The 19,722-nt window shown below is 41.8% G+C and overlaps 1 protein-coding gene across 1 annotated transcript in view; it reads right to left on the bottom strand.

Annotated features, from left to right (window-relative positions):
- CHD7 (chromodomain helicase DNA binding protein 7) overlaps positions 1-19,722 on the bottom strand; it is a 2,781,650-nt gene that overhangs the window by 1,349,838 nt on the left and 1,412,090 nt on the right. The gene's annotated exons all lie outside the window — the stretch shown is intronic.

Genomic DNA, 19,722 nt, shown 5'->3' with positions numbered 1-19,722 from the left:
CATACCGGACTCTGAACAGTCTCAGTAGTGGCCTGCGAATCCATCGATGTGGGCATCAGGGGCTGGGAATGCGCCTCAGTGAGAACTGGCAACTAGGTTAATGGAAGCATCGTTGGCAGTTTTGGACCTGTGCAGTCTGTCTCAGTCTTTATCCTTACTTTTTTCGGAAGATCGGTAGTTGGATGGCTTACCAAAGTCATTTCGGAATACGGAGATCGAGAGCGAAAGTATTTAGCTAGAATAAGGGCCCAACAACAAATATTTTGGGCCTTGAACAAAGCACAAAACCGGCAGCGGAGTATGTCATGGTCTGGGCCTAAACAGGTGACATTAAGAATGGAAATCTCGGTGTGGTATTGGCTTTCCACAGGCGAGACAATTGTTAACTTTTTCTGACATCGGTTAGAGTAAGAAAAAAAGGATCCCCAACGGGGTACTTAGCTTTAGAAGACTTCAATTTCAGAAATTAAAACTCCGGTAGTGGCCTACCGGCACTCGTGCGAACTGCTTCGGGGTCCTTGGCAAGAAAGACTGATGTAATGGCGTCGCCTGCCTGTTTTTATACCACTGACGACCTGACATCAGTCCTGGAGCGACAACAACTGATGCAGAAACACTAAGCCTCTGGTATTTGGGCCGACTGAGGGCTACCCCTGGCAGGATAACCCAAGTGTGATGACTGCAACAGTGAAACACGATGAATATCAGGAATCTTCAGATGTAGGATGGGGCCTAGGTCTGTTCTAAGGGGGAAGCAGGCCAGCCTAGAGGGGGAGGATGACCTGATGGAGGCCTAAGTGCCATAAAGGCCTTAAAGAGACCTTGTGAGCCATTCCTTCTGTGGGTCGGAGAGTGGACAGACATGCTTGTTTTTTCTTTGTAGGCGTATCTATGCGGTGCAAAGAAGTAGGGCCAAATGTAAGCCTACATTCCACAATGTCCGAGTCGACATCCTCCCTAATGATTTGGGTTACTCCCCTAGGGCCCTCTGACACAATAAGCCTTGGTGGCCGATGTCTGAGAAGCCTCTCTGGACGTGCAAACTTCTGGAGCCACGATGGCCTGTGGATCCAGATCCCAGTCAGTGCACATCTCCGAGCCCGCATGTGGTGCGGGAAATATGTCCGACTCAAGGGGCGCAGCTACAATTTCAGGCCTATGGTTTTTGGCCTTTCGTTTTGTAGGCTCGGTCATCAGGTCTGGAGGGGACTCCATCTCGCTCTTAGCTAGAAGCGTGAGGCACTGCTTTTCAAGGTAAATCGCGAGTGAGGATAACTGACTTCGGAGGGTCTTCAGTACAAAGAATTGGCAAATGGAACAGGTTTTGTGGTCGTGCTGAGGGCAGAGGAAAAAAAGGCAATGGGTATGACTATATGGGGAATCTGATGTCCACAGTCACATTTCCCTTTTTTGAATGACATGAACCTCAGTAAAAAGGTAGAACGTACAAAAAAGTTTCCCCAACTGTGTACTTATCTTAGAAAAATCACGATACCAACTGCAGAGTGATGTCTGGGACAGGTGATCCAACTGGCGGCTAAGTAGTTTTGAGGGTGATGCGCATGTACATCTCTTATGGCTGTCTGTTGATGGCCCACGTCCGACGTACTGTGCACCTTAGGTAGTTAAAGACTTTGGTATACTGGCTGTCGGGTCATTGCCTTGGCAGGCAACATCCCTTATGTCAAGAATACAGCAGCAGCAGAACAGAAGGACATCTATATGTTCTCAAAGAGAAATGTGGAGATTCAGACTTTCTGAAGGGACAAGACCCTTTAAATAATCATTCTGATTTATTGGGACCTTCCTTGTTTTTTTTTTTTGTTGGGGGGGGATCTTGAATTCTTTTTGGAACCCCTGCCATTTCTTAAACATCTGTTTACCCATATTTTTGGTGATAAGTTTATTTTGTTTTTTTGCTGAAACTAGATGAAAGGTTAAAGCATCCATTAGAACATTTGGAAAAGGAGGGCTGAAAAATCTTAAGAGATTCCCTGTATCAAATTATCCCTTTCATCATACTTTTTTATAAATTTTGCAGCACACGAATCAAAAAATAAATCTCTATTCAAAGAGGAATACAAAATTTCATTTTTCACATCTGGGAGGTTCCGAGAACGCAACCAGACAAACCTCCTCAAAAGAGTACCAGTGGCCATAGTGCTGAAGTTATCAACTAAGTCATACACACACTGTAAACAATTGAGTAGTGACCTGTAAACGAAGAAATTAAATAAACAAGAAACATTTGAGAGATTAACCCTCACAAGAAAATGCAGAAAATACTCCTCAATCAGTCAGAATAAACTAACATTTGAGCCCGATAATTCAAATTTCTGAAAACCAAAGTTGCAGAAGCGCACACTTTTTCCCTATATTGAATCAGAAAACTGAGAAAACCCTGCATTTGTCGCCCCCTCAAATTCCCATCCAGACTCAGTCTTGGGACACTTTAGAAAACAGGCACCCCTCTTTCTTTTACCAGAAACCACATTAAAGAATTGTAAATAGCCTGCATTAACCATGAGCCAGACCCAGTAAATTACTCCTATCTAAGGAAACTTAAGAAGATACACACTTAAGTTTTCTGTTTATTTTTGACAGGAAAAATGGGGCAACAATGCTAATAATGGCAGCAGTAACCTCCCCACTAATAGGCAAAATTTTCTAACCAAACAGGGAATCTTCCCTGTTCTCTCTCCCAGGGCTGACAAGAGCAGTTCTCCCTTGCCCAGTGAGGGGACTCGAATAGCCACAGAGAATAACAGTTCATTGTAGCTGCAGGTGCTACACACCAGAGGCATCTGGGGTAAAAGAATAGAGGTCTGAGGAACAAGTTTTGGCCACAACAGTGCTACCCACCTATGGTTGCGGCAAACAGCCTGCTGCAGTGTCACAGGTTGTTTGCTTAAAATCTTTCTTTTCTTGCTGGCTGGAAGAAGGACCAACCAGTGGACTGTTACATGATCAAACCAAATATGGTGCCTCTTTCCTGGAGAAGACAAGCAGCAAAAGCCAGTAAAATTTTAAAGTATTTAAAGTCATCTTTTTCACACGAAAAACACCACAAAATGCTTTGCCAGCCCTACAAAGTAAAATAAACAATATCTCCACACACACACAAAATGTTTTTCAACTACTTTAAACTATTTTAAACTACTTTTAAGCCGACGGGGAAAAAAAGTGTGTGGCTGTTTAAAAGTACAGTTAAGTCTCATGACAGTTCATTAAAACAAACTCCTAGCTTAGAAATAACTTTCCTAACAAAGTACAATAAAACAATAAATGTTTATTGTGAACATTTTTTTTTCTGCAAAGGGAACTTATCTGCCCAGCAAAGGAATAGCCAAGCCAATCACCAATCCTTGAAAGCTGGCACAGAAGCCCTCTCCAACAGCAGAAAAGCTCTGAAGGGCATAGTGCCCAAAACCTGTCTTTTTAGTCAGCTCAGCACAAGCCGAGTAATGGTTTGGGTATATGGAAGGTGCCCTGAAGCTTTGGGAGCTGTCTGTTCTGTCCTTTGCATGATATAATCAAAACAGTTAAGGCTACTGCATCAGTGATCAATATGATAAACCTCAGCTGTTCCATCTCTCTAGACCAGTGGTCTCAAACAAAAATAGCTCAAAGGCCAGATGAGAGTTATGTCCACTGAGCCAAAGGCCAGACAAGTAGTGACACAAAAGTAGTACAAACAGGCAAGTCACATACACACAGCAGTCACATTAATTCACATTCTTTCACACTTGCACACTACATTCCTTTCTTGCACATACCCACAAACACATCCCTCCCACCGACCATAACACAAACTCATGTTTCATCTACCAAGTGATTTCAAACTCTGTACAGAGAGCGTTGCGAACCACACATTATCTAAAACAAGCAGAAATACAATATACCTCTACTGGGCAGCTGGTCTTATACAGCTACTCCCTAAAATTCAAAACAGAGCAAAAGCACTTAAAATCTAAGCACTTCTGCTACTGGTCTGCTGTTTTGTGCTGCAGAAAGTACATTCAAGCAAATGAGAGAAAAGCTGCTACAGGCAAATGCAAGCCACAAAGAAAAGCATTTGCTATTGTGGCTTGTATTAAAAAAAGTGACCCGATTGACTAGTAGGAACAATGCATCCAATATTAATAACATGAGGTACAGAGCACTGTATCAAAGTTCAAAATAGAAATTAGAGAAACAAAGGGAATAGGAGTATAATTTGGTCAGATTTATAACTGACAACAGAAAATCTTTTAAAAAGCACTTAAGGGGATGCCCAAAAAGTACACAACACTAACATTACTCGGAAGCATTAATTCATTACAGACCAAATTAAGTTGTAGAGGTATCTGCTAGTGTTCATCACCCCCCCTTGAAACTGCAACCAGTTATCATACATATGTACCCAACAGATGATACTGATATTATTGGGTTCTTTGCCTATAAGTAAACTTAAAATTATAATTCGGCAGTAAATGTTGACAGGCTTAATGGTGATGTCTTGCATCAAATTAAAGATTGTATTAGCTCCTGCCTAACATTTGTTTTCAACTAACCTCGGAACACGGATATGTTGCTAGTACATGACAACTTCCTAGCACAACCCTAATGCGCAAAGGGTTGATGTGTATAAGACCCAGAGGCCTTATCTGTACCTGCGTAAATACTTGCGAAGGGTACTATTAAAAGGTCTACATGGAAAAATATATCAGTCAATGACACTTTATCAAGGGGAGGTAATGTACAACTAAACTTGCTACACTTACACAAAAATGTTGGGGCCCAAGACACTGAGCTACAAGTAGAAGTTCTCTTCTTAAGATTCAAGGCACCTGATTCAGTCAAACACACTGCTAGTTTAACCACACTTGAAAGTAAACCTTTTGTGCATATTAGGGGTGTGGTATCAGGCTCATATTACATCCAGAAATGCACCACAGGAGTCAGTTCTGGGATTTTTTTTTTTTTTTGCTCATTGTCTATATCCACAATGCCATGCATATCTAATACATGGGCAACAAAATTTGCTGATGATGCTAAGATAGCAGTTTGGTGAGTTGTATTATGTACTATAAAACCAGTCAGTCTTATTTGGATTTACTATATAACTGGGTTTAAAGGACCAATTTATACAGCAATAAGTGCAAGGTTACAGAGTTAAAAGATCTTGGTGCAATACCTGCTAAAACTGGAGTTTGCCACTCATACCAAATTAATGGTCTGATGATGTTTTTTGGGTTATCAAACCATTCTAAGGTCAGTAATCGAGACAAGGATGTATTGCTTCCTCTGTTTACGAGTCTAATTAGGCCAGTGAGAATGAGCAAATGGAACTGGACTATCTATGGATCTTGCAATGTACATAAGGTGAAGAGAATACATACGTTTTACACAACGCACACTTTTGTACTTCGGAAATGGGAGCTATGTCCTGCGATTAAGACATTGGAAGCTGCATTTTATTCACTGCTACTTACGTAGTACATGTTGTACAGAAAATACACCCCTGGGATTCCACCTGTGTCCCTGCTGGACAGTGGCATTGGGTGCTGACTTATTGGAACATGAGCTAAATTATTGGCTAGTTTAAGGGACTCATGGCCAACAACCTACTAACTTCTTATAATCTTATGTGCAGGTGATACAATTTGGGCTTACAAATTGTCTCAATGACACTGCACTGTAAGACATAACAGAAAGGACCTGTAATAATCTTACAGCAAGTAAGAACAATGTGGTGACAGTCACAGATACATTTATCGGGGTGTAAAAAAAAAAGTACTTTTTTGCAAATAATTGCCAAACTCTAGAATACAGCATCTTTAAATGTTATAATGTCCACGGTGCTGCATAATTTTAAAAGTCAGGCTGACATGCTGAATGAAGCCTAAACTTATAAAGTTAATCCTCCTTGCAAATAAGCTTATCTCTCGAGGACCCGAGTCTTGTAGAAGCAGTGCAATATTGTAGCTGGCTTTTAAAAATCCCTGAAGTAAATGAATACCCACGAGGGTGGGAGCCGATAAGTAGCTCAGAGCTCTCAGTAACCATCCATTCTGACAATGCTGTCAACTCAAATTGCAACACTGTTTTGTAGCAAGAATAGTTTACGCTGCCAATGCTCCTAAAATGTTTTGATCCTTCCTTATGAAATTCTCACAACATGGCAGACAGACCATGTACTTACTGTACACTGCATTTGCCCCCACTGAGACTTACAAGTATTAACACCTTTGCACAAAGATTTAGCCATGAGTAAGAACTATTTATATGCGCACCCTGAACAGACACCAACCTGGATGACAGGAAAAACAATGCTCCTACTTCAAGAGCGAACCTGCAAGCTACCCTAAAAATTATAGACCAATAACTTGCCTTCTGACGACGTATAAACTATACACGAGAATTGATGCCGACAGTTTATAGACATTTAAAAGAAAACTCAATTACGACAGTAGAACAAAAGGGCATTAAAGAAAGTCATATGGAGCAAAGGATCATTTGTTGTTAAAGTCATAGTGGAGAACTGTAAAAAGGGGAAGAATCTAAGTATGGCATGGACTGAAAAAAAGTAATATCCCACATTCATGGATAAAACAGTGCTGAAAAATGTGTAAGATACACCCTACACTGACCGACTACATTACAGTGACAACGAAACAGTGGCAGACCACTTTGCAATTAAGCCACGATAAAGGACAAATAATTATCCCAGGGATAAAAATTCAAAGGGAGATACTCCAGGGTGACTGTCACCGATGCTATTCTGCCTTGCCCTTAACCCATTAAGCTGTCTACTTGACAGCTTAGGCCATGGCTATAATTTGGCTCCTAGAAAACAACGAAGTGTAACGACTTATCTTCTCTGTCAATGATTTAAAACTGTATAGCTCATAAGTTGTGGAACTGAAAGCACAACTGCAAGTTGTCAAAACTTTTTCAGATACAAGAATGTCAGTTGGTCTCAATAAATGTGCAAAAGCAACCTTTAAAGCAGGAAAATTGCAACACCAGGAAAATAGTTTGGGACAAGAATAGGATATAAAATGACTTGAGCAAGGAGGAGTGTATAAATATTTGGGAACTGATGAAGGATCAACAATAAAACATGAACAAATGTGTATAAAACCGAGTAAGGAATACTTCAGAAGACCAATTAATTCTGAAAATAGCACTGGCATCTAGGAGCAAAATCCAAGCTATAAACCAATTTGCTCTTTCTGTCCTAACTTACAGTTTTAGAGTGAGTGACTGGCCCTAAAACATGTTGGATGGATTAGATAGGAAAACAAAGATGTTTCATGCTCACCAAATGATTTATAAAAATCAGTACATACCAAGATTATTTTATTCCCCATTCTGAAGGAGAGGTGGGCCTCCTTGAAATTGATTACATGTATAGATCTGCAATCAAGGGACTCCACACACATCTGCTGACCTCAAGAGCCAAACGTAGTGAAAGTTTTGAAACAGGAGAATAAATCTAAAATTACTTCTCTGCTTAATCTAACAGAAGCATATCAGAGTCAAGCAGGAATGGAAATCAAACCAGAAGTAGATAAAAATCAGGCAGCAACTGAATGTGCCAAAAAACAAAAGAAATATAAGGTAAAGGACCAGAAGAGAAGGCAAGAAATGTGGAAAATGTATAAACACAGTTACAAGTATAGAAAATTCTGTAAGAACCTCAGGCTGATCAGGAACAGATGCAGGAATGGTTAAGGAGAGGCAAATTCAAACCAAGGGATGAAGGGTTAATACTGGCGGCCCACAATAGTGGGCTACATACACGTTGGTTTACAAAGTCCATTGAACATGTGGGAGAAACAGACAAATGTAGGTTTTGTAAAACAGAATTGGGAACAGCTGCACACCTCGTTGCTGGTTGTGACATACTAATGGCAGGACTGTATATTGAAATGCATAATAATGTTGTAGCAAGACTGTTGCACTGGGGATCGTACAAACATTATGGTACTGAAGTAGCTGAAAAACATTGGAAACATGAGCCACAGAGCATCACAGAAAATGATGAAGTTTACATCACATGGGACCACCCATTACCAACAGTTCAAAAGAGATAGATGCTAGAAAACCGAGCAGTTCAGAAGGCCACAAAAAAACGCACTCCAAAGTCACCCGAAAATATGTAAATACAACTTTTATTTTCACATTAATGTGAAAATAAAAGTTGTATTTACATTTTTTCGGGCGTCTTTGGAATGTGGTTCTTCGTGGCCTTCTGAACTGCTTAGATTTTGTTCTGGCTTAAGTGTTGAAGGCTGCTTCCCTAATCTCTTACTAGTTTTTGATGCTAGAAAACTGGATATAGTGGGTCCATGAAAAGAAGACAAAAGTAGCATTGATCATTGAAATCGCCAAACTCAGTGACTACAGTGTCTTGCATAGAGAGCGAGAGAGAGACAGATACAGTCATAAAATATCAGGATCTGCAGGCAGAAATGAGTAATGTGGAAGAAAGATACCCAGACAGTTCCAGTAGTAGTAGGACCAAGGGGGTCTTACAAAAAAGATTCTACAATTGTACTTGGATATGTTACCAATACATTTAACCCCGTAAGAACTGCATGAGGAGTCATTACTGGGCACACTGCAGGTGCTGTTAAGAGCACGTTTGGCTGACAAAGACTGAAAATACTAATTTCATGAACTTTAATTGTTCGTTGAGTTAGGAATGGGGTCCATTCTAGTCATGGTAGTAGAAACCCAAAAGACTTGCAGAAATCAAGAGAAAGACTACCAGAATAATGCAGCCCTCTAGACAGTAGTAAATATGGATCCCCACTTCCTGAAGTCAGCATGCACTGATAAATATGGTAAATATTCCAGCCTCAGAGGGCAATTCAAAACATAAGTGACATGGAAATGCTTGTGCCATGCTCTAACCTCTGGTATTTGTCTGTGGTCACTGTGGATGTTTGCGTACTGGTATGCAGCCTTCAAATCTAAGGTCACTGAAGACAGCCTATAGAAACAGCAGTGGTAGCATTGCTTCAACAGTTAGCTTCCTGAACAAGATTACCTTTAAAATTTTGTTCAGCCTTGGAAGATCTGGAGCAGGTTTCCAATGACCAATCTTTCTGAGAAACTAGAAGCAGCCTTAGGTTCACAGGTTCATACTAGGCTATCTGCCCTAGGGCATTTATAAGCCTAGCCAGAATGTGTTTGGCTTTCGCCACCCATTTTAAATTTATTTTGCTATGCCCTTTTTCGAGGTTAGTATACTGTGTGCCTCTGTCTAACAGTGACACAGAAGTGATACCCGGGGTAAACAAACAATCTCCCATCCACTCATCAAGATTCCTCTTGAAGAGAGTCAATGAGGGACTCTGCCTAACCTGGACTGGGATTTTATTCCAGAGTGAAGGGAGCCTCTGGGTTATGAATCTGTCCCTCCAGCATGTCCTATTTATTTCAGTGCTGAGGTTCAAGTCTCTCGAGCGCGTAGCTCGATGGGATTTGGATTTTCTGAGGTGCAGCATGTCCATTAATTCCAGGTTGGACATAGCTTTATACGTCAGGCACAGATCGCCTCTGAACAGGCGGTATGCCACTGAGTAGAGCTGGAGTTTCTTTAACCGGGCAGCATATGGCATCTGTTTGAGCCCTTTGATCCTCTTGGTGAGGTACTTTTGGGGTCTTTCCGGTTGCTGCAGGTGTCTGGTAAGGTACATCCCAAAAGGGGCATTGTACTCAATTATGGGCCTGATGAGGGATGAGTAAAGAGGCACGATGACCTCCCCTGATCTAGATGTGAATCCCTTCATGATTAGGTGGGCTATACAAAATGTTTTTCTAACCACTTTGGCCACATGGTTGTCAAATGAGAGATTGCTATCAACTTGGGTCCCCAGGTCACTAATTACTTCTTCTGTACTTAATGGATTACCACCTATGTGGTAATTTGTGGGCACTGTTTTTGCCAAAGGGGATGACTATACACTTTTTGGCATTTAGCTCGAGGCCATGGCTCTGGCACCAGTTGTCTGTTTCTATGAGGCCCTTTTGGAGGATGCTTGTGTCGGCTGGAGAGTCGATTATGGCGCCCAGTTTGCAGTCATCTGCGAACTTGGTCAGCCACAGTCCTCCGGGTTGGCCTGTACCTCCGAGAAATATATACCGAACAAGAGAGGTCCCAGGACTGAGCCTTGTGGGACACCACTTGTAACTGGTTTGGAGTCTGACATTGCTTCAGCAATTCTAGCCATGTGGGTTCTGTCCTTGAGCCAGTTTGCAATCCATCTAGTGACATAGGGGTTTATATTTAAGCTGGTGAGCTTATCTATAATGCCCGAGTGGGGTATTGTATCGAATGCTTTTGCGAGGTCCAGGTAGGCTGTGTGGACCACCTTCCCCTCGTCAATGGCCTTGGTGACTGTTTCAAAGAAATCAACCAGGTTTAAGAGGCAGGATCTGCCCTTAAAGCCGAACTGGGTAGGATCCAGTGTCTGTAGGTCCCCAATATCTTTATTTATGAGGTCCATGATGATCCTTTCCATAGCTTTGCAGACCAAGCTAGTCAGGCTTATGGGGCGATAGTTTCCAGGATCCGTTGAGGCACCACCTTTATGGAGAGGGACCACTGTTGCTGTACGCCACTCTTTGGGCACATATCCTGTAGTAAGGCTGAGACTAAACAGTAGTTTTATGTTTGGGTTTAGCTCTTCTTGGAGTTCATGTAGGACGCAGCCCGGGACACCGTCTGGTCCCATTGACGCTGTGTTTTTTGCTTTGGAGAGGGCGGATCTTACCTGAGCATCTGAGATGTCAGGGGGGCAGCACTCTGCTGGGACAGATATTTGCCCTTTTGGTGGGGGGGGGGGAGAAGTTTGCGCTGAACCTGTCAGCTAGGATGTTGGCAATGTCTGTGGGTTCGGTGTATTTTTTGTCATTTTGGACTAATTCTGAGCATATCTGGGAATTACCAACCAGGTTCCTAACATAACTAATGAAAGCCTTGTGATTATCCTTAGTGTCCTGTGCAATTTTTCTCTCGATGCTGGCCTTAGACAATTTTATGAGTGCCCGTAGTTTTTTGCTAATACTGATCAGTGATGCCTTCCCTTTTTGGGATTTTGCTCCATCATTTAATTGTATAGTTTGTTTATGGCTGGGGTCCACCAGACAGGACGTCTGCCGTTGGAGGATTGGGTCTTGGTTTTATTTGGGATCGCATGATCCATGCATTCCTGAAGGTGTTCATAGAATGCGTTTATAAAGGATTCTGCGGTCTGGACCGTATTTTCCACAGGCCTGGGGGCTTTGAAGGATTCCACCTCGGAGTGTGAAATTTGCTTTAGAGAAGTTTTTCTCTGTGGTTTTCTGGGCAGGGGGTGGGGTCGGGATGTGAATATCCAGTGAGATTAGTTCATGGTCTGATCTTACCAGTGAGGGATACACTTCTGGTCTGGAGCATAGAGTCCCCATGTTGGTGATGATCAGGTCCAGTATGTTTTCCCCTCTTGTGGGAGTGGTAACAAGTTGTTCCATAGCATTTGAGTTTATAAATTCTAGGAGCCTTTGGGCTAGGGTGTTGGAGCTAGAGTAATGCTCCCAGTCTATGTTTGGGTAGCTGAAGTCACCCAATATAATGGTGTTTGGAGAGACCTTCATATTTTCCAGTGTTCTCAGGAAGGCCGAGTGGGGTTCCTGGGTTTGGGAGGGTGGTCTGTAGCAGGCTATAAACTGGAAGGCAGTTTTACCCACTGTTAGTTGCACATGGATAGTCTCTGATGCTTCGTGCTTTGCCACCAACCTGGAGGTGTGGGTATCTTTGATGAATATCGATACTTCCCCTCCTTTTGTGGTTCGGTCCAAGTTTTGGGGCCGAAAAGCATGGTATGAGGTATGACCTGGTAGTGCTGGGGTGCTCTCGGGAGCCCTGAACAAGGTTTCTGTTACTGCACAGATATCGATGTTCTCCATGCTAAGGAGAGTTTTGAGTGCGTGCATCCTGAGGTTTAGACTTCTGGCGTTGAGTAGCATTACTCTTAGTTTCTTATCCCTTGTGATACCTATGGAGGTGGGTTTGTCTTTTGAGCCTTGCCTAAAAAAGGCACTATGGGGGTAGCAAGAGCTTGTGGGTCTCAACCAAGACTGATGGTAAGTTTCTCCGGTTCAGTAGGTATGAGAAGCATTCCCAGAAAAGGCTTTTGAACTCTCTAATCATGTAAGCATGACGACAGGATTTCCTTAATCAGTCTGCTAACAAAAATAAGTTAATCGATGTTGAGAAAGCCTCTGACCCAGAATGTGGGAAAAGAAGGGGAGGCATTTGGAAGAAAAGTCAGTACTCTCCTCCTCTCTCTCCCTACTACCTCCATAGGCGTGCTTCTTTCTGCAAAAACACGCCTTTACTTTAGTTGAGCTTCTTTTGACTGTTCCATATACAAAGCTCACTGCATGGTAGAACAGTTACTGCTTTACCTGTGGACAGGAGACTATAAAACTGCTTCAAAAATTCTATGGTCTCATCTCCACTTCAATTTTTAAAGATTTCTATTAAGGGGGGGGGGGGGAGTTGAGTAACTTTCTCTACATCATCTTGCAAAGTCTGTATTCTTAGTCAGGACTGCTTTCTTTATCTAGAACTTCTGTGCCTCTACTATAAGCATGAAGTGTCAAAACATTTTACAGCATGGTGTCCCAGGCTGTGTCTTACACGAGCTCCAAAATGAACCAACCCCCTCACCTAAACACACTGTTCAAACTTAACCTCTATACACGTTACATACCCATAGAGTGGTGCACAGCAACAGTTATCCCGCTCCACAAAGGTGGAGCCACAACGGACGCCGGGAACTATCGCCCTATAAGCCTGACTAGCCTGGTCTGCAAGGCTATGGAGCACATCAACATGGAACTCATCAACAGACATTGGAAACCTCCAAACATTGGACCTTACCCAGTTTGGCTTTGTTAAGGGCAGATCATGCCTCCTAAACCTGGTGGACTTTTTTGAGACAGTTACCAAGGCTTTAGATGTGGGAAAGTAGGTCCACACAGCCTACCTAGACCTCGCAAAAGCTTTCAACACCATTCCCCATTTTGGTATTATAGACAACCTCACCAGCCCAAACAAACCCCTACATCATGAGATGAGGTGACAATTGGCTCACAGATAGAACCAACACGGTGAGAGTTGCAGGCTCTAGGTCTGACTCTAAACTGGTTACAAATGGCGTCCCCCAGGGCTCAGTCCTGGGACCCCTCCTGTTTGGTATATAGTTCTCAGAGGTACAGGAAAGCACAGGATAACTATGGCTGACCAATTTTGCAGACAACTGCAAACTGGGGGCCATAACTGACTCTCCGGCTGATACAGACATCCTCCAGAAGGGTCTCACTGAGACGGATACCTGGTGTCAAAATCATGGCCTCAAGTTAAATGCCAAAAAGTGCATAGTCATCCCCTTTGGAAAAAACAAAGTACCCGCGAACTACCACATACGTGGTAGTCCCCTAAATACACAAAATGTAATAAAGGATCTGGGGATCCAAGTAGATAGTAATATCTCCTTTGTAATTATATTGCCAAGGTGGTTAGAAAATCCTTGTATGTGGCCCACCTAATCACAAAAGGGTTCGCATCTAGAACGAGAGGTTATTGTGCCCCTCTAATCATCAGACCCATCAGAGCACAACGCCCCATTTGGGATGTACCTTACAAGACACCTGCAACAGCTGGAAAGACCACTGAAGTACCTCACCAAGAGGGTTACTGGCCTCAAACAGATGCCCTATGCAGCCCGACTGAAGAAACTCCAGCTGTACTCAGTTGCATACCGCTTACTCAGAGGTGATCCCTGCCTGACATACAAGGCCATGTCCAACACAGAATTGATAGACATGCTCCACCCAAAATAAAAAAAAAAAATCCCCAAGAGCCACACGCTCTAAGGATCTAAACCTCACCACAATGATAAACAGGACGTGCTGGAAGGATAGATTCCTGCCCCAGAGACTCCCCATGCTTTGGAACAGGATTCCAATCTACATTAGGCAGAGCCCTCACTAACACTCCAACAGAAACCTTGACGAGTGGATGGGAAACAGAAAATTTAAACCGGGGATCACTGCAGTGGCTCTGCTGGACACAGGCACAGGGAACTAATCTAAGGGGGCGGCGAAAGCCAACACATTCTGGCTAGACTTACAGATGCCCTCAGGCAGATAGCCTAGTACTTACTTATGAACCTATACCTACTTCACAAGCTGTTCAGTTAAACCCTGTATACCTTTTTGACAAATTTGTTTACAACTTTGCTGTACTTAGTATGGAGTGTTTCGAGTTGTGGAGCCAAATCTGATCCTAGCAACACTCATGAAAACCACTAAGATTTGCTACAAGACTACTCAATTACTAACTATGCAGTTCCTTACACCTGTAGAATCCTTCTGGCTTCTTGGAAGCTGGAGGGGACTAGCAGTCAGGTTCTAGACAGGCTAAATCAGAGGTACCCTTAAAAGATAAACTGTGGTTCTGTGACAGATACTAATTCCTTAACTCCCAGGAGGATATAGTATCTTTTATAAGACCTTCAAGTCCTCATTGGAGCCATATCCGCTCCTCAAATAGGCTGTCTCTCCAAGAGATATCTTTTAGAACAGAGGTCAACAATACTATCAACAGCTAATAGGAAAGGAAATCTGCATGGAGTATGCCAGGACTTTTTCATCTAGCTCAGAGTACTAGTAGTTAAAAGGGGGCAGTCGTAGCTCCTGTGGAGCTGAAGATTAAGCCATTTATGAGCAGAGGCTATGCTAGAAAGCTACATACTGCACAGCAAGCTTGTGATAAGGCTAGAGAGGATCATGCCCTTGGGCTCTGTTATTAACGAGGAGGCCACACAAAGTAATACCAGGCAGGCCTTCCTAGCATCATGCACTAGCGTAACAGGGCTGTTTTGGAGTGGGAGGCCATCTAATGGCTTGCATGAGTTAGAGAAAATGAGTGCCCAGTGCAAGCATCTAGAATTAACTGAATGGCCTGAGGAAGTTGTTTTGCTTGACGCCGGATCAGCTGCATGATCTAAGCTCCCAGATGCTTCCAGAAGGATAAGAACATGCAGGGGATACAGCAAGCACAGGCTACAGAACAAAGATGCAAACACAACAAAGCAAGGGCTCTAAGGTTTAGGTGTCCTCAAGTCTTGGCAAGGCTGGAGTCACTTTGCCTACAGACTCACCAATAAAATCCTCAATAATTAACCTCTTAGATTCACAGATATTCCAAGGCAATCAAGTCTTATAACCATTCATCTGTTGCCAGTACTCACCCTCTTGTCTCAACTTCCTCCAAGAGGGCCATACCAATCAATCCAGAAGTAAATGTATGGCTACCCATCTAGGTTATGTTTTTAAGGAAGATGGGCCACACTGCTTAACATACAGGAGAACTTTATTCCAAAGGTTTGGGGGATGCCCATTTATAAACCCATCTCTACATCACATTAACTATTGGTAAATTCTCCGGTCTCTTGCTCCACTGGAGTTACTATATATGAGATACAGGAGGTCCTGGACAATCAGGTCTCAACAGGCACAGTCAGTGAGAAAGACTTCCCTTAAAAAAGCTTTAAGACACTGAATAAAGAGAAAGAGCTTCCAGCTTCTCTTGGCACCTCAAGGACTTAAGCTCCATGAACTTTTTCGTTAGGAACTTTTCAGCGGTCTTTCTAATAGATACATTTAGCAAAATGCATCCTAATGGAGAGTTTTACTTGATAATTGGCCTTATCAACACAGTGCTTATAATGGGGTTCCTTAGAACTTGGTTATATTCCTTTGATAATTAGCTGTGCTAAATGAAAGGATTCCCTGAAAATCATGGTTACATTATGGTCAAAAGAGAGGGGAGTTAAACCATGCTCTTGGGCTCCTGTCTACATTTGTTTTGTAGTCATGTACTGTCTATACAAAATGAAGACAGGAGTTACCTACCAAAATCAGTGATACTAACCTTCAGGTATTTAAATGAGATGTATATTTTTTTTAGTACACCAGCAGTTTACTAAAGAGAGCCATCCATGAGGGTTTAGATGTCACAGGGTGACAACTACCAGTTTGCAGTCACCTGCATACTTTGTTACCCAGAGGTCCGGGATCTCTGCTTGGAGATCTGACAAGTAAATGCTAAAAAAGAGAGTTCCTGACACTAGGCCCTGAGGGGCACTGGTGGTTACTTCGATTCTTTCGGATTAGGCACCTGCAACTTACAATGTGTGGGTTCTGTAATTCAGTATGTTTGCAATTCACCTTATGACACGTGTAGATTTCTAAAGCAGTTAGCTTCTGTATGACACCAGCATGGGGAATGGTATCAAAGGCCTTAATCAGATCAAGAGAAGCTGTGTGTAACTGCATGGCCACCATATACAGCCTTTATAACCATTCTGAAGAAGTTTACCATAGTCAATGGACAAGATATACCTTTACAAGGCCAAACTGTTAGGGGTCAAGCCTAATAAGACCCTTGATATAGCAGTTAAGTCATTTACATGTTCCATGGCTTTGAAGATAAGGTTTGCAAAGCTGATCCATCTATAATTACTCAAGTTTGTTGTACGGTTACCCTCATGGAGGGGCATCACCACTGCAGTTTGATGCTCACCAGGGACAAAAACATTTTTGCATTTGTTAAACAGTTTAAGGAGGTATCTCTGCAAAAGCATATTTAACACAACCAGGTATATAGCCAGCTCCCACAGAAAAATATTTTTGGTCTTGATTAGCATTTTCCGAAAATGATCTTCAGAGATAATTAGGGAAATATGGAATTCAGATATTTCTTGGCTTTGGATAGAAGTCTCTGGGGTAAAATCTGCACTAAATTTGTTTGCAGAGATACTGGCAATGTACCACTATGAACACATTCACAGCAATGTAGTTTTTTTTGTTTTTCAATATAGCCAAAGGATAATCTATAATCGCCTTGGGCTTCACAGGTCAGCCTAAGTTCATGGGCTTCTTTAATGAACCCGCTTACCTTTTTTTTAATGCTTTTGATGTTCTTAATAGGTGTTCTGGATCTACACAATTTAAGGATTTTTTTCTGTTTTGTTGCATAGTTTATTTATGGTGGTGGACACCAAGATGGCTTGTTTTTGAATATTCCCTTGCCACTTGGCCCTGACACGGACTGCTACACCTTTATGCATTTCTCTAAATGGCAGTACCTGTGACAGAGAAGGTTAAGTCATAAGTGAATTTTGATATTTAGTCAGAGTGCACTGAAGCTGGCAAATCTTTAGTCATTCACTGGGATTTGCTATGGAGGCCTCTGGAAATTTAAAGGAGAAAGTCACCAGTTTGCTTTCAGCCCTCAATGGGGAATGAAATACCAGAGTAGAAGTGCAAGACGTGGCCATAGCTTAAGAATTAGGTCAAAAATCCTGTATCCTCTATTGCTCAAGGATTTTTAGGCATATCTTATGCTCTAGATACAGGTGTCCAAAGTTCATCAACCAAAATAATGGAGGTTCTGATTACATGGAGATCATCTGGGACCCTGACAAAGATGAACTAATAGCTTGTTACAGAAAACTATATTTACAGTGATCTTTAATGAAGTCAGTTTGCCATTAATAAGGATCTACCTGGAGGTAATATGTTCCTTAAATACAGAAGTCTCTACCACAGTTCTCTAATTCTGAAGGCAAGAAGTATAAAATCCAGTACATAGAGAGTGCCTTCTTTACATTTAAACCAAGACTCAGCAACATTGCAGACATGGATATTTTCCAACTGCAGAGTGTCTCAAAAATCAAGCAATTTATTGTTTATACTGCTGGCACTGAGGAGAGCTACTTAATGTGATCACATTTGCAGAATTGTTGTTACTTATGTTGGAATATCCATCAACTTGGCTGTAGGTAAAAAGGCAAGAAGGTGCAGCAAATGCTTCATTCAATATATGTGGGAGCCTTGGAACAAGAGGTACCAAATAGTCTTAGCAAATCAAACTGCACTGCCAAGCACCTCACTCCAAGTTGACTCAACATACTGGATACCACTGTAATGGCACCAGCTATTTATCCAATTACTAAAGCCAAATATCTTTTCTTTGCATCTATGCATCATTCAAATTAAAGGAAGGATTATTGTTGGGACTCGTGTCTTACCTGCATTTGTAATATACAAGGAAAACTCTGACATGCCTCTTCGCATTACCCTCAGGGTTTTACGTCTTAAGCATTTATTGTTCTTTTTTTTGCCAACTTTTCCTAGGATGCTTTCTTTAATATAAAAGCAGAAGGATGCTCCCCCACAAGGTGAGAGAGATCCCTATGGCTAATAATTCCTTTTGCTCAAGGATTGCCTTTAATGCTTCATAACCCCTCCAGTGATTTTTTTTTTTTTTTTTTTTTTTTTACTGAAAGCAGCAATGTGTTTGGAGAAGGAAATCTCATTCTACCTCAAATGCATTTTCTTTTGGTGGAAAGTCTTTCCAGAAACGCACCTGGTTGTCATTCTGAAGACACCATGATCTCAGAATTAACAACCCAGACTGCCTAACTTCTAACTTTCCACTTAAACAAGTCGATCATTACACAGGAAAAAAGGTTCCCCAAAAAGGTACTTGCTGCAAGTCATTGAAAGGGACGAATCAACAGACTTATGGCTAATTACCTATTGTGGCAAAAAAGACAGACTGACCCTGCATCAACCAACATTCTGATAAGCTCCATGATAAAAATGTCAAAAGCTATGCAAGTCGTACCAGAAGTTGGACATCCAACTACGGATAAGTTCCGGTAGTTAAGGAACTATACTGCAACAGTGAATCCTACGAACATCAGTTAATTTTTTCTCAGATTTTGGTTAGCAAATAAAAAGGAGAGGAATTACGAGAATTTTTGACACTATCTTTGAAAGTAAATAGCCTGGGGAAAAGGAATTATGCCGCTCTGCAATATGCTCATGTTTTTGCTCCCTCCAACCCCCGTGTCTGCAACCCCCCCCTCCCCCCAAGTGCTAGTAATCACTTACATACAAAATTATAAAACTGAGGTGCCATGCTCATTTTTATCAGGTTACAAAAATTCTCAAACTACAGTACTGTAGCTAAGACGACAGCTCAATATTAAGCTTTCCCGTCTGTCAAACACAGGCACACATGGGTTCAAGTAAAGGAGAGAATAAAAACCTTGACCTGACAGACAACGGAGAAACTGCACAATTCATAGGTTTTTAATTCTTAAAGTGATACTTAAAAAAATTCAAACAAGGGCAATCTCTAAATGTTTTTATTAAACTTTTTAAACTAGCTAACTTCTGAGAACATGTTCATTAGGGTCATACCTATTTGGGTCATACTTTCTTCAGACTGTTTCAAATAGGAACAGCAAAACTGGTAAAAACACGCTAAAATGAAAGAGGGCTACAGCCAGCTTCTTCACATTTTTAGACACTTCTTCCCTTGATTGTGGGGAGAGGGTTTACAAAAGATCACTTAAAAGTATATAAACAGGTATCAAGGTACTTAGCAAAAACAAAACTGAATACATGTATACAGCAAATGAAGTCTCCCCAGCCAAAATAGTATCAAAAGTTGTTCTAACAATAAAAAATGCACAAAAATGTAAAACTAAATAGAAAAACAAAAGCTGTAAGACTGCTTTTTATTCCCAATTATCCCTTTTGCAAGTATACTAGCTAAAAAAAAAAACTGACAGCTAAGGGTGGAAGCCATTCCATAAAGTT

This window comes from Protopterus annectens, chromosome 3.part0 (genome assembly GCF_019279795.1).
Source record: "Protopterus annectens isolate FY-2018-M chromosome 3.part0, PAN1.0, whole genome shotgun sequence".
Classification (NCBI taxonomy): Eukaryota; Metazoa; Chordata; order Ceratodontiformes; family Protopteridae; genus Protopterus; species Protopterus annectens.
Note: the sequence above shows the minus strand (reverse complement) of the source record. Positions and strands in the feature narration are given on the sequence as shown.